Source organism: Triticum dicoccoides, chromosome 4B (assembly GCF_002162155.2).
Source record: "Triticum dicoccoides isolate Atlit2015 ecotype Zavitan chromosome 4B, WEW_v2.0, whole genome shotgun sequence".
NCBI lineage: Eukaryota > Viridiplantae > Streptophyta > Magnoliopsida > Poales > Poaceae > Triticum > Triticum dicoccoides.
The window spans coordinates 88,782,659-88,798,389 of record NC_041387.1 but is presented as its reverse complement, the minus strand read 5'-3'; positions in this window follow the sequence as shown (position 1 = coordinate 88,798,389).

The window sequence follows — 15,731 nt, the reverse complement described above, 5'->3', positions numbered from 1 at the left end:
AAGTTATAAAAATCCTACCGAGTGAAGAGCAACCCTCTCACTCGGGGGGCTTAGCTGCAGTCCAAGCACTTGCCTAAGTTATCAAAATCCTACCGAGTGGTAAGCCGGACTTTCACTCGGAAGCTTAGTTGCAGCCCTATGCTCGCCTAAGTTATAAAAATCCTACCGAGTGAAGAGCAACCCTCTCACTCGGGGGCTTAGCTGCAGTCCAAGCACTCGCCTAAGTTATCAAAATCCTGCCGAGTGAAGAGTAAACCTCTCACTCGGGGGCTTAGCTGCAGCCCAGTGCTCGCCTAAGTGGACTGAAGAATAAGTCGATCGCAGCAAAGACGCCTTGCTTTGAACCTGCAAAGGACATTTCGAGCCAAAGGCAATCGTATTCAAGCACCAAATTCAAGTTTGAATCGATATCTAAAGGAACCGAGAGTGCTCAGGCGTTAAGCCTGTTAAGGTTTATCGGTTACAATTCCACTCGGCATACCGAGGCAAATTTAAAGCGTCGAGCCAGAAGGAGTTTTTTACCCCTCCTGTGGAGGGCTGGAAGGAGCAACGAATTCATCAAGGTCAATTCCGTCGGCGATCCGAGTGGGAGCTGCAAGGAAAGTTTCCATAAAGGACCTGAAGTCGTGCTTCTTGGTGTTGGCCACCCGAAGAGCCGCCAGCTTCTCTTCTCGTGCATCCTTACAGTGGACTCGGGCAAGACACAGAGCAACATCTGCACCACACCGAGCCGAGGACTTCTTCCATTCCTGCACTCGACCAGGGATCGTGTTCAACCGGGCCATCAGCGACTCAAGGTCATTCTGAAGTGTCTCCTCAGGCCAGAGCGTCAAGTCGATGCGAGATGTGGCGGCCTTCAGCCTTGCGAGATAGTCCACGACAGCTGCGACTTGAGACTCCAGTCGGAAAACATCCATGGCAACTTCGTCGTTCACCGGAGAATTGACGGGGTCAAGGTTTGGCTCCAGCCGGCTAGTTTCTTCTTCAAAGTTTTGACAGAATTCTGCAAGGATGATCACTAAGTCAAGGGGATGGTCGAATGGAAAAACCACAATTGGAAATGTTTGCCAAGCATAGAGGTTTACCTTCAAGCATAAGAAACAGCTTCTTGGCAAGACCACTCAGGAAGGCCTCCAGATCAGTTTTCTTCCCAGTCAATTTGCCGACTTGGTCGGTCAGGGCAGCTTTATCAGTTTTCAGTCGTCTGACCTCCTTGTTGGCGATCCCAAGAGCAGCCTTCAGATTGGTATTGTCTTGTTCAAGCTTGGTGACTGAAGCTAACTTCTCGTCAGCAAGCTTGATCTTCTCAGCTAGCTCAAGGTCTTTCTTCTGTTGGGCCTCCCTTACCTTACCTATAAGTTACAGCAAGATCAGATTTTGAAACAAGCAAGGGGAAAAGCAGTCGTCAGGGCCTCACCAAACATACCTTCGGTCTCCTCCTTCGCCTTTGTCAGCTTCTCCTGAACCAGCTTCAGGCTCAGCTCGAGTTGAGTATGCTTGTGTTCCAGCTCAGAGTAGCGAGTCACAAGATCACAAGAGTTCTGCGAAGAACCAATCGACTAAGTGTCAAATATAATTCACTTCCGAGTGAAAAAGGAAAAACACACGTTTCTAAGACTACAGCCGAATACAAGCATTCGACCGTAGTCTCAGGGACTACACCCAGTGGGTGCACTCAGCGTGCCCCCACTAATTCTGTTGAAGACAAAGTCGACCAGTCGACCTCAAAAAAAAAAAAGAGCGAGATGCATTCTCTAAGACTGTGATCAACTGCAAGCAGTCGACCACAATCTCGGGGACTACACCCAGTGGGTGCACTCAGCGTGCCCCCACCGGTTTGTGAAATCCAGTCGACATACTTGACTGACAGAAAAATTGACGTCATAAAGCCTAAGGCCGACTGCCAGCAGTCGACCTTAGCCTTGGGGACTACACCCAGTGGGTGCACTCAGCGTGCCCCCACCGGTTTGTGAAATCTAGTCTACATAATCGACTGACAGAAAAATTGACATCATAAAGCCTAAGGCCGACTGCCAGCAGTCGACCTTAGCCTTGGGGACTACACCCAGCGGGTGCACTCAGCGTGCTCCCGCTAACACGGAGTTTATTCGAAACACCCAGTGGGTGACTACTATAAATTCCGGAAAGAAAAAGTTTTTGGTAGCATATCCAACAGAACAAACAGTGGTCGACAGACCTGGACATTGCTTTGGAGGGCAGAACTGGCGTCATAAGCCGCCTGGCTCGCATCCCGGATGGTCTTCAGCTGCTCCATCATGATTCCCGCCTGGCGTATCGCCTCCTTCGCTGCGCCAGCTTGGTCCTCTGGGACGTGGTGCGTTGTGAAGAGGGAGGGCTGCTGAGCACTCGTCAATGGATCTGCGAAGGACACCGTGTGTCGAGTGGTGTTCTCTTCCTCCACAGTCAGAATCTCAGGCGCCGTCACATCCTGAGGCACCTTACTGGCGGACGCTTTCTGACTCCTCCTGCGCTTCAGCGGCTCTTCATCCTCATCATCATCAGGGAGATTGATAACAGTATTGGGTGGAGCTACGGAGAAGAATCAGGATCAGAGATCACGAGTCAGTCGACATCAAGATCAGAGATCGCGAGTCAGTCGACTAAGAACGGCGTTAAGAATACAGTACCTGGGTTCGAAGTTGCTGCGTCCTCCATCTCGTGGTCATCAGCCCGGGCCGAGGTTTCAGAAGTAGTAGCACTGCAACTCCAAAAGATCAGTCGACTAACTTCAGCGTCGACCAGAGACAAAGTTCACACAAAATAAGAAAATATGAGCAGCACGGTTACCCTGATATGGTGGGGATGGACACCTTCATCTTCGGCAGGAGCTTGACCGGCTTCGACGAGGCCGCCCTGGGCTGCTTCGGCGCCTTTTCAGTCGGCACCGGAGAGGTGGTCCGAGGGCGCTTGGTCGACTGAGTGGCGGTCGCAACCCCCTTACCATGTTCGGTCGAAGGGTCGTGGACAAGTTTCGACCGCCTTTCTGAGCACGGTGGTACGACCTCCTCCTCCTCTTCTTCCTCGTCCTCAACGTCATCTTCATCACCGTCATCATCATCATCGTCGTCATCATCCTCTGCAACATCCGAGTCCCATTCCTCCTCTTCCTGGCTCTCGCCACCGCTCGCCTCGCCCTCCTCAGTCGAAGCTTGTGCCCCATTGGGCATCGAGTACAGCTCGATGAGGGCCTAGCAGATGTCCAGACAAGGATCAGTCGACCAGTCGGCAGGGTAAACAGAAATGAATGCGACAAGAGCGCAGTGGAGAGCAGGGCAAGTGTACCTTGTTTGGATCGCTGTTGTGGTCGAGTGGAGGAATCCTTCTGGCTCCGCGTGGGTTATCCTTGTTTCCGGTAACGGCTACCATCCACCTTTCCAGAGTGACGTCGTCGACTGCTTCTGGATGGACTCTAGTCTCGTCTTCGGTCCCACGGTACAACCACATGCAGTGGCTCCGGAACTGAAGGGGCTGGATGCGACACCTGAGGAAGACCTCCAGGAGGTCCATGCCAGTCACTCCCTCCCGAACCAACTGCACCACACGCTCCATCAACATCTTCACGTCAGCTTTCTCCTCCGGAATCAGCTTCAGAGGGGAGGGCTTGTTCACTCGGTCCATGGTAAACGGAGGGAGTCCACTCGACTGCCCTGGTGTCGACTGGACCTGGCAGTAGAACCAAGTCGATTGCCAGCCTCTGACGGACTCGGGAAAGGTCATGGGCGGGAAGGTGCTCTTATTCCTCACCTGGATCCCCAGACCCCCACACATTTGGACGACTCGGGTTCTCTCATCACCTGGGCTCGCCTTCTTCACGGTCTGAGATCGACACGTGAATATATGCTTGAACAAACCCCAGTGCGGTCGACAGCCCAGGAAACCCTCACACATGGACACGAATGCAGCAAGATAGGTAATAGAGTTTGGGGTAAAGTGGTGAAGCTGCGCTCCAAAGAAATTCAAGAAGCCACGGAAGAAAACACTCAGCGGCAAGGAAAATCCACGATCAACATGGGTGGCCAAGAGCACACACTCACCCTCTTCTGGCTGGGGCTGCCACTCCTTCCCCGGAAGCCTCGCAGCTCCATGAGGGATCAAGCCCTCGTTGGCCATGTCGAGGAGGTCATTCTCGGTGATGGTCGACTGGATCCAGTCTCCTTGGACCCAGCCCTTCGGCAGGCGGGATCTGGACGAGGACCCGCCGCGGCTGGTGGATCTCCCCTTTGCCTTCTCCGACGCCGACGCCTTCTTCGCGCGTTCCAGCGCCGCCGTCTTCTCCTTGGCCATGGTTGCCGGTGAGATGCGCGAAGGAAAGTGGTGCGGGGGCGAGAGCGAGCACGCTGGGCGGAGAAGAAGGAAGCAGAGAGAGAGAGAGAATGCTGAGGCGCAGCACAGGAATCCTCACCGGGCGCATTTATAAGGTCCCTTCCGAGTGGATGACATGTGGGCCCGGTCGATCTAATCATATCAGGAACAGTTATGCAGACGGGATACGTGGCGGATAAAGCGGCGCGGAGATCGAGGCGTCTATGTCCCGTCCCATCCGAACGCCGCGGTCCGCTCCACTTCGCGCGCGTCCCCAAATTTCGCATCCCGCGGAATCCGCGAACGGCAGATCAGTCTGTCAGATGCGGAGTTTCCTGCGATCCGTCGCTCGGGGATCGTCAAAGCCCGAAATATCACTCGACAAAGGAAGAGAATGGATCAAGTCGACTGAAGACAAGTTGCTCACTGTCGACAAAGAGGTTCTTTGGTACAGAACAGCGCACGACCAGAGCGCAAAGGTTAATCAGAAACGACATCAACTCCTTCTTCACTCGAAGCCTCAATCCATTCGGGGGCTAATGATGGGGTTATGTACCTAGGGTAGGGTCATGGACCTGATCCAAGTAACTTACCCAAGGACATCCTTAGAAGAGGTCGCCTTCCAGTCGACCAACGAGGACTCACTCGACTGGCCTGAAGGACTCGACCACGAAGACTCACTCGACCACCAGGAGGTCAAGAGGCACTCTGCACTGCAACGGCCTGTAATTAAGTAGCCTTTATGATAGTAAAGACACTTTATGTGGGCCGTTACCAGTAACGCCCCAGACTTAACTCACCTTAAACCCTCTCCTACGTGGGCTGGCTGGGGTCCTGGCGCACTCTATATAAGCCACCCCCCTCCACAGGCAGAAGGGTTCGGCACCTTGTAACTCATATACTCATAATCCACTCGACCGCCTCCGGGCTCCGAGACGTAGGGCTGTTACTTCCTCCGAGAAGGGCCTGAACTCGTACATCCCTTGTGTTTACAACCTCTCCATAGCTAGGACCTTGCCTCTCCATACCTACCCCCCACTCTACTGTCAGGCTTAGAACCACGACACCCACCGTATAGGGAATATTAGACCCAGACACGACGCACAATTATCGTGGCACTCCAAAGTCAAATTCCACATTAATGTATTCACACTTAGAGGGTAAGTCTTCATTGATTGAAGATATACGTTACTTCGTGTGTTGCACATATAAGTCGTCAACATGCATAGGCATTAGGATGTGTGTCCAATCACAGGACATTTGAGGATTCTAAGATATTTATCTCACACCGCAACTTGCAAAACCTTTTATCATCCAAGTGCTTTAGTGAAGATATCTGCCAATTTCTCTTCAGTGTTGACGTGAATGATATCAATGTCTTCCTTGTTGACATGATCTCTGAGAAAGTGGTGACGGATCTGAATGTGCTTCGTCTTCGAGTGCTGAACTGGATTCTTGGAAAGCTTAATGGCGCTTTCATTGTCGCAGAAGAGTGGTACATTCTTCGTGTTGATGCCATAGTCCTTGAGAGTTTGCTTCATCCATAGAAGCTGGGCACAACACGATCCAGCAGCAATGTATTCAGGTTCAACAGTGGAGAGTGACACATAGTTCTGCTTCTTTGAAGACCAACAATTAAGTGATCGACCGAGAAAGTGACATGTTCCTGAAGTGGACTTGTGATCAACCTTGTCACCAGCATAATCAACATCAGAATAGCCAATCAGATCAAATGTTGAGCCCTTTGGATACCATAATCCTATCGTTGGGGTGTAAGCCAAATATCAAAGTATTCGCTTCACCTCTAGGTGATGCGACTCCTTTGGTGCCGCTTGGAATCGGGCACACATGCAAATGCTAAGCATTATATCTGGCCTAGATGCACATAAGTAAAGTAAAGAACCAATCATGGAGTGGTATACCTTTTGATCGAACTCTTTACCATTGTCGTCAGGACCCAGATGACCTTTGGTTGGCATTGGCGTCGTGTATCCTTTGCAGTCTTGCATTCCAAATTTCTTCAGGCAATCTTTGAGGTATTTATCTTGTGATATGAAGATGCCATTCCTCTGCTAACGGATTTGAAGACCAAGGAAGAACTTTAGCTCACCCATCATGGACATCTGATATTGCTCTAGCATCATGTGCCCAAACTCATCACTGTATCTCTTGTCAGTGCAGCCGAAGATAATGTCATCCACATAGATTTGGCATACAAGCAGTTCACCGTCATATGTCCTCGTGAAGAGTGTCGGATCTAGAGAACCAGGTTTGAAGCCTTTGCTCTTCAGGAAGTCTTTGAGCGTGTCATACAAAGCGCGAGGAGCTTGGTTGAGGCCATACAGTGCCTTGTTGAGCTTGTACACCACATCAGGATGTTTTGGATCTTCAAAGCTAGGTGGTTGTGCAACATACACTTCTTCAATCTTGCCATTGAGAAAGGCACTCTTCACATCCATTTGGTACAGAAGGATGTTGTGATGGTTGGCATAGGCTAGCAGTATGCGAATGGCTTCAAGCCTACCCACGGGAGCAAATGTTTCATCGAAGTCAATTCCTTCTATTTGAGTGTAACCTTGAGCAACTAGACGAGCCTTGTTTCTGACGACTTGACCATGCTCATCTTGTTTGTTGCGATAGATCCATTTGGTGTCAATGATATTGTGCTTGCAAGGATCAGGATGCTTGACCAGTTCCCAGACATTGTTTAGCTCAAACTGGTGAAGCTCTTCTTGCATAGCTTGAATCCATTCAGGTTCCATAGAGGCTTCAGTAACTTTCTTGGGTTCAGATATAGAGTGAAATGCAAAGTTGCTCTTGAAAGAGTGAGTGGACCAGGAGCATTGATGCTATCAATTATCTTCTCAATATGTACTTCATTTGCAACACGGGGATGAACTGGACGAAGATTTTGACCTTGCAGATCATTGTCTTCAGCTTCAACATTGACTTCCGGCTGAGCATTGTCTTCTGGTTGACTTGGTGCAATGATGAGTTCATCTTTAGCCTGAGCTTCTGAAGGTATGATTTCTCCAGTGCCCATGAGCTTGATAGATTCACTAGGAGGGACTTCATCTAGCACATTTGGCAGGTGCTCTCTTTGCGAGCCGTTAGTGTCATCAAACAGCACATCCACAGTTTCAACCACTTTATAGTGAAAGAGGTTGAATACTACGTAGGAGTGCGAATCCTTTCCGTATCCAAGCATAAAACCTTCGTGCTCTCGGTGCACTGAAGTGTGATGTGGATCCTTGATCCAACACCTGGCACCAAATACTCTAAAGTAACTGACGTTTGGCTTCTTACCAGTTAGCAGCTCATATGATGTCTTCTTTAGAAGTTTGTGAAGATAAACACAGTTGATGACATGGCATGCAGTATCAATGGCTTCAGGCCAGAACTTTCTTGGAGTCTTGTACTCATCAAGCATCGTCCGAGCCATCTCGATGAGGGTTCTGTTCTTGCGCTCCATGATGCCATTCTACTGAGGTGTGTAAGGAGCAGAGAACTCATGTGTGATGCCCAGTGTATCAAGATAAGTGTCGAGGCCGGTGTTCTTGAATTCTGTGCTGTTGTCACTTATGATGTGCTTGATCTTGACGCCATAGTTCGTCATGGCATGATTGGCAAATCGTCTGAAGACGTCCTGCACTTCAGTATTATAAAGAATTATATGCACCCATGTATATCTTGAGTAATCATCAACAATAACGAAACCATAGAGACAAGCAGTGGTAGTAAGAGTAGAGTAGTGAGTAGGGCCGAGTAAGTCCATGTGAAGCAGCTCGAAAGGTTGAGATGTCGTCATGATTGTCTTCGAGGGATGCTTGGCCCTAGTCATCTTCCCAGCTTCACAGGCACTACACAGATGGTCCTTCTTGAACTTGACGCCTTCGCTGCCCACGACATGCTTCTTCTTCGCGAGAGTGTACAAGTTCATGCCCACATGTCCTAGCCTCCGATGCCAGAGCTAGCACTCTGAAGCTTTTGCTAGAAGACATACGGCTAACTATGGTCCTGCTAAGAAATCTACCATATACAGATCATCTTTTCGATACCCTTCAAAGACTAGAGATTTTTCAGATTCCATAAGGACAAGGCAACGATATTTTCCAAATATCACAATCATGTTCAAATGACATAGCATTGATACATACATTAAGTTGAAACCAAGGGATTCAACAAGCATCACTTTATACATGTGCTGATCATTTGAGATTGCAACTCTACCAAGACCCAATACCTTACTTTTACCAGTGTCAGCAAATGTGATATGAGTTTTATCAGACGGGCAAAGGGTTGAATCCATTAGAAGACTTCAATCACCATCCATGTGGTTGGTGCAGCCACTATCCATAATCCATTCTGAAGCTTGAGGTGTCATATCCTACAGTAGTTTGGGGGATAGGCTTCACCAAAAGAGTTGTGAAGCAGAAACATTTGACGAACAAAGGGAACATAGAAGTTTAGATCTTGGTTAGGATAGATCAGATGAGTGTCAAGGAATCCCGGGACGAAAAGTAAGACCATTTTGACATTTTATCTTGCGTCCCACAAGATGTTTAAGGTCCCCAGCATAAGCATCAGACGCCTTTGATTTCCGGCTGGAGTCCTTTCCCTGCAAAAGAGAGTTAAGTTTTCTTAACCACCCACATCTTCATGGGTGGCATAGAAGCAATGAGTCTAAGTGCAACATCTGAGAACTTCGGCTTTGGAGCCCTAGCAAATAGCCTTGCAAGAGGAGAATAATACTCATAAGAATAAGCAGAAAAGTTCTTAGACTTATGAACATAGCAGTTTGATGAAACACACTCATATTCAAAGGTCTGAGTATGATTTCCCTGCAAAACATTTGCGTTAGGGTGACTCAGGTGAGTTCTCTATCTGTATGAAGCCTTTGGACCATATGAAGCCTTTGATCCGGGATTTGTCTTCTTCCCTGGTGGTGTCATGACGACATTCACGGGAAGACTTTTGAGACAATGCTTGGGTACCCAGATCTTCTTAAGAGGCGGTCCATTCCTGCAGTTAGTACCAATATACTCCCTCTGTTCCTAAATAGTTGTCTTTCTAGATATTTCAAATAGACTACCACATACGGATGTACATAGACATATTTTAGAGTGTAGATTCACTCATTTTGCTCCGTATGTAGTCACTTTTTGAAATCTCTAGAAAGAAAAGTATTTAGGAATGGAGGGAGTACTTAGCAAACACTTCACCATTTTGATTCCTGAACAGTTTATAGTTTGCATCAAAGGATTCATCAATGATAATTGGGTTAGCACTAGTGAAGCCAGATAAGGTGGATGCATCCACTGAAGGTCCCGTAGCAGCAACCCCTGTGGTTTTGGGGTACTGCTCAGGCATCCAGTATGAACCATCAACATTCATTTTCCTCTCAAATCCAATGCCCTCTTTCCTAGGGTTTTAGTTCAGAATCTGCTTTTTGAGGACATCACATAGTGTCTGATGCCCTTTGAGACTTTTGTACATTCCTGTCTCAAGCAATGACTTCAACCTGGCATTCTCATCAGCAATAGTAGTGGTATCCTCAGTAGAGGGGTTAGTTACCACATTGGCAGTTGAAGATATTGCAACAATAGCAGCATTTGAACATTCAGCAACAGAGACAGCATTATCACGCTCATTACATTTTAGACATGGTGGTTCAAATCCTTCCTGAGCAGAACTGATCTGTTGAGCGCGGAATGACTCGTTCTCCTTTTGAAGATCTTCATGAGCCGACCTCAATTTCTAAAGTTCCTGCTTCCTTTGATGATAATCATAGGAAAGCTTTCCATGAGATGTTGAGAGCGATTCATGACGACTTTCAAGTTCCTCATACTTAACATGAAGATTTTTAATGTCTTCAATTAAGGACTGAGTTCGGGTCATTTCCGTGTCCAACAAGTCATCGCTTTTGTCTAAAAGCTTTTGAATATGTTCCATAGCATTCTATTGTTCAGTTGGAATTTTAGCAAGTGTTTTGTAGCTAGGTTTAGATTCACATTCAGAGTCATCTTCACTTGATGTTTGAAAGTAAGCATCGCATGAGTTTACCTTGGCACCACGTGCCATGAAGCAGTAGGTGGGAGCAGAGTCATCCTCATCCTTGGCATCAACGTTGGTGACGAGGCCATTGTCTTCAGCGTTGAAGATGGACTTGGCAACGTATGCAGAAGCTAGATCCAGGCTTGCTACTCCAGAATCAGATTCCTCATCAGACTCCATCTCTGCCTCCTCAGATGCAGACTCCTCCTCTGAATCCATCTCCTTGCCGACAAATGCACGAGCCTTGCTTGATGAGCCCTTCTTGTGTGATGAAGACTTCAATGAAGACTTGGAAGAAGACTTTGAGGATTTCTTCTTCTTCTTGTCATCAGAATCATATTCCTTGCTCTTCTTCTTCTTCTTTGTCTCATTGTCACACTGTGGACACTCAAAGATGTAGTGACCAGGTTTCTTGCACTTGTGACAGGTTCTCTTCTTGTGATCACGAGAGGAAGCTTCATCATTTCTTGAGTTGGATCTTGAAGACTTTCTGAAGTCTTTCTTCTTGGCAAACTTCTGGAACTTCTTCACAAGCATAGCAAGCTCCTTTCCAATATCTTTAGGATCCCCAGAACTACAGTCATATTCTTCTTCAGATGAGGAAACAACCTTTGCCTTCAAAGCGCGAGTACGACCATAGTTGGGACCATAGATATCTCTTTTCTCAGATAGCTGGAACTCATGTGTGTTGATCCTCTCAAGTATGTCAGACGGATCGAGAGTCTTGAAGTCAGGGCGCTCTTGAATCATCAGGGCCAGTGTGTCAAATGAGCTGTCAAGAGATCTCAGAAGTGTCTTGACAATTTCGTGCTTGGTGATCTCAGTGGCGCCGAGTGCATGAAGCTCATTGGTGATATCAGTGAGGCGATCAAATGTGAGCTGGACATTCTCATTGTCATTTCTCTTGAAGCGGTTGAAGAGATTGCGAAGAACACTTATCCTTGAATCTGTCTATATTGAGACGCCTTCATTGACCTTGGAGAGCCAGTCCCAGACTAGCTTCGCAGTTTCCAGAGCACTCACACGACCATAGTGCCCTTTGGTCAGATAACCACAGATGATGTTTTTGGCAGTTGAGTCCAGTTGGATGAACTTCTTGACATCAGTAGGAGTAACACCTTCACCGGCCTTGGGAACGCCATTCTTGACGACATACCAGAGATCGACGTCAATGGCTTCAAGATGCATACACATCTTATTCTTCCAGTAGGGGTAATCAGTGCCATCGAAGACATGGCACGCGGCGGAGACCTTGATTATCCCTGCAGTCGACATAGCTAAACTCTGGGTGGTTAAACCGAATCACACAGAACAAGGGAGCACCTTGCTCCAATACCAATTGGAAGTGCTAGTATTCGACTAGAGGGGGGGGGTGAATAGGCGACTTTTATGGAAGTCTTCAAAATAGGGCTGTTATGAAGACAAACAATAGAAATGAACCTATTGACATGCAGCGGAAGGTAGACTACACTAGATAAGCCATAGTCAAGTAAGAAATATAGTGCAAACACGAAGACTATCAGCAGCTAGGTAGTATGGATTAGGATGTAAGATAGTATGAAGCCAAACAGACAACAGTCTTCACATAGTGAAGTCAATTAGATCAGGCAAGTGGGCAAAGACTTCTCGAAGACAAACTGTAAGTAAGGTGAGAGAGGAAGGATAGAACCAGTTGCTCGGAGAGGACAAGAGATTTGTTGGACCAGTTCCAGTTGTTGTGACGACTATACGTCTGGTTAGGGAGGCTGAGATTGAACTCAGAAGACCGTGTCTTCACCTTATTCCCCTTGAGCTAAGAACACTTAGTCCTCGCCCAATCACTCTGGTAAGTCTTCAAGGGAGACTTCCAAACCTTCACAGACTTCGTTCACCGGCAATCCACAATGACTCTTGGATGCTCAGAACGCGACGCCTAACCGGCTGGAGGATTCACAGTCCTCAAGTGTAATAAGTCTTCAGATCACGCAGACAGAAAGACTTCAGTGATGCCTAACACTCTTTGGCTCTGGGTGTTTTGGGCTTTTTGGTTGCAAAGATTCTCGCTCAAAGGCTTCGGAGGTGGGTTTCTCTCGAACGACAAAAGACATGCACTAACTCTGAGCAGCCACCAATTTATGGTGTAGGGGGTGGGCTATTTATAGCCAGGAGGCAACCCGACCTGATTTGTTCAAAATGACCTTGGGTCACTAAGGAACTGACATGTGTCCAACGGTCAGATTTCAAACACACGCGACAGCTTAGCTTGGGCTACAAGCCAAGCTGACCCATCCAACTCTGGATAAGATTTGCTCTCATTATCTTCACTCTAAGACATAGGATTTGATTGAGCATCACATCAGTCACTCTGACTTTCTTCACTTGGACCCCACTTAACAGTACGGTGGTTCCTATGAATCAACAAAGAAGAAAAGGAAACTATGAAACAACTATGTCTTCGCACTCCATAGTCTTCACTCGATGTCTTCTCCTATCATAGTATTCAATGTGAATATCTTCACAGACCACCATTGTCTTCAATGTCTTCACACATTTTTAGGGGTCATCTCTGGTAGGTAAACCGAATCAATATGGGACTACTACCTGTGTTATCCTGCAATTCTCACAAACACATTAGTCCCTCAACCAAGTTTGTCGTCAATACTCCAAAACCAACTATGGGTGGCACTAGATGCACTTACAGTCCAGTCTTTAACAAGATAGCTGCCAAAGCTATAACAAACAAACTCAGAGATTTTATGGATGAGATAATTAGCCAAGAGCAAAGTGCTTTCATCCCCGGTCGCCTCATCACTAATAACATTTTGGTTGCATTTGAGAGTGTGCATGCCATGAAACGGAGGAGGAAGGGGAAGAACTTTGTGTGTGCGGTTAAGTTAGATATGATGAAAGCCTATGATAGGGTGGAATGGAGCTACCTTAAAGCAACATTCCTTAAATTTGGCTTTGGCATCAACTTGGTGAGATTGATCATGAAGTGTGTAACTTCGGTTGGTTTCTCGGTACGGGTAAATGGTGAACAACTACCCTATTTCATTCCCACGTGTTGGTCGTAAAATTTACTGGATTAGGACCACAATATGTTGTAAATAGAAGCCCGACACGTTCAAAAGCTCCTTTGCCCACCTGAAACTCCTTTTTTTGCTCTTCAACATACCCATCCGTCAAAACCATGCTTTTGATAAACTTAAGCCTGATGGACAATAGTAACCTCGCATTCAGCAGGAAGAATGTGACAAATCTAGTGTTTGCACGGTTGGCTACATAACGTTCTAGCGTTATTTTCTTCAATCGAATCTCATGAGAAGTGAGAAAATCCTGGTGCTTACGAATCCACCGATTGGTTATAACTTTCTTACCCCGTCCTATTGCCTAAATAGACATGAAGATTGAAAATAGTTAAGGTCTAAAAAAAGAGCGTCGAAAGAGCATCAACTGAACGGTTAATTCTAGTACACTATACGCGGGCTTCCAATGTGTGTGAAATTATAACCTTTAATTACAACTTCTCCAGACATGGAAAGCATTGAAGCAAGCCAATAATCTTGTTCAGATCAAAACTATTCATTTGGATATATAAGATCTTGACAGAATCCAGCACCATTGATAGGCCATCCATGGAGAAACTATTCATTGAGCATATAACATAATATCAGTACAAAATGTGTACTCCAAGATGATATATAACTTATGCGTAGAAATTTAAAATGCAGCTTATGGTTACAAGTGTAGATGATAATATAAAGTACCTGAAGAACTGTGGAGCCAAACACCATATTGAAATGAGCACAGAGATCATGTATTACACCAAAGGTCTCCAGTTTAGGCGCAGAGAGGACGGTTATTTGCAACGGTGAATTACTAGAATCAAGGATCAACCTTTGAAGTGAAGGGGCATCTTGGATGATGAGCTACCTTCCGTCAAAACAAATTCCAATTATTACAAGGTTAGGCGACTTCATCTGTAGACAACCGATTCTAACTGTGAAAACAAGCACCAAGCACTCCAGGGCAGGGCAACTGGAGTGGATGATGATGTGCAATGAGGCCTCCGATATACGAACCCGCATAAGTGAAAGTTTCTTGAGAAATGGGAGTCGAAGGTTTATTACCAGATTGTCTGGTAGGGAGCACAACGCAAAGGTGGCGGTGTGGAGAGAGGAGGAAAACCGCGAGATGGACATCGGTGCTAAGGGCACAAGTACATGGCGTTCGGTATGTGGTAAGTGATTTCTAGGGGAATAGTAGAACTCAAGCAGCTATAGTTCTGTGAATTCAGGGGATTTCAGCTAGGCGTCCACCATGCAGGGCATGGTATGCTTGCTCAGGTAGCATGATGGGATGCAGAGGCTTTGAACGGAGCCCTGGTGGGAGGAGATGATGGCTCTGGGGATTTCAAAATCATTGAAGAGAGATAGCTGACGACAATCGAGATTAAGGGGCATGGCGCGCCATAGAGGGCGCCACCAAATTGAGAGGACTTGGGTGCGGTAGCAATCCTTGGTGGGGAGAAGTGAGATTATCTCCCCAAGGACGGCTGTTACCTCTTGAGCACTGCGTTGGTTTTCCCTTGAAGAGGAAAGGGTGATGCAACAAAGTAGCGTAAGTATTTCCCTCAGTTTTTGAGAAGCAAGGTATCAATCCAGTAGGAGGCTCCATGCAAGTCCCTCGTACCTACACAAACAAACAAGAACCTCGCAACCAACACGATAAAGGGGTTGTCAATCCCTTCATGACCACTTGTGAAAGTGAGATCTGATAGAGATAATATGATAAGATAAATATTTCTAGTATTTTTATGATATATACTGAAAAGTAAAGATTGCAAAATAAAGTAGATTGGAAACTTATATGATGGAGAATAGACCTGGGGCCCATAGGTTTCACTAGTGGCTTCTCTCAAAATAGCATAAGTATTACGGTGGGTGAACAAATTACTGTCGAGCAATTGATAGAAGAGTGCATAGTTATGAGAATATCTAGGCATGATCATGTATATAGGCACCACGTATGTGACAAGTAGACCGACTCCTGCTTGCATCTACTACTATTACTCCACACATCGACCGCTATCTAGCATGCATCTAGAGTATTAAGTTCATAAGAACAGAGTAACACATTAGGCAAGATGACATGATGTAGAGGGATAAACTCAAGCAATATGATATAAACCCCATCTTTTTATCCTCGATGGCAACAATACAATACGTGCCTTGCTGCCCCTGCTGTCACTGGGAAAGGACACTGCAAGATTGAACCCAAAGCTAAGCACTTCTCCCATTGCAAGAAAGATCAATCTAGTAGGCCAAACCAAACTGATAATTCGAAGAGACTTGCAAAGATAACCAATCATACAT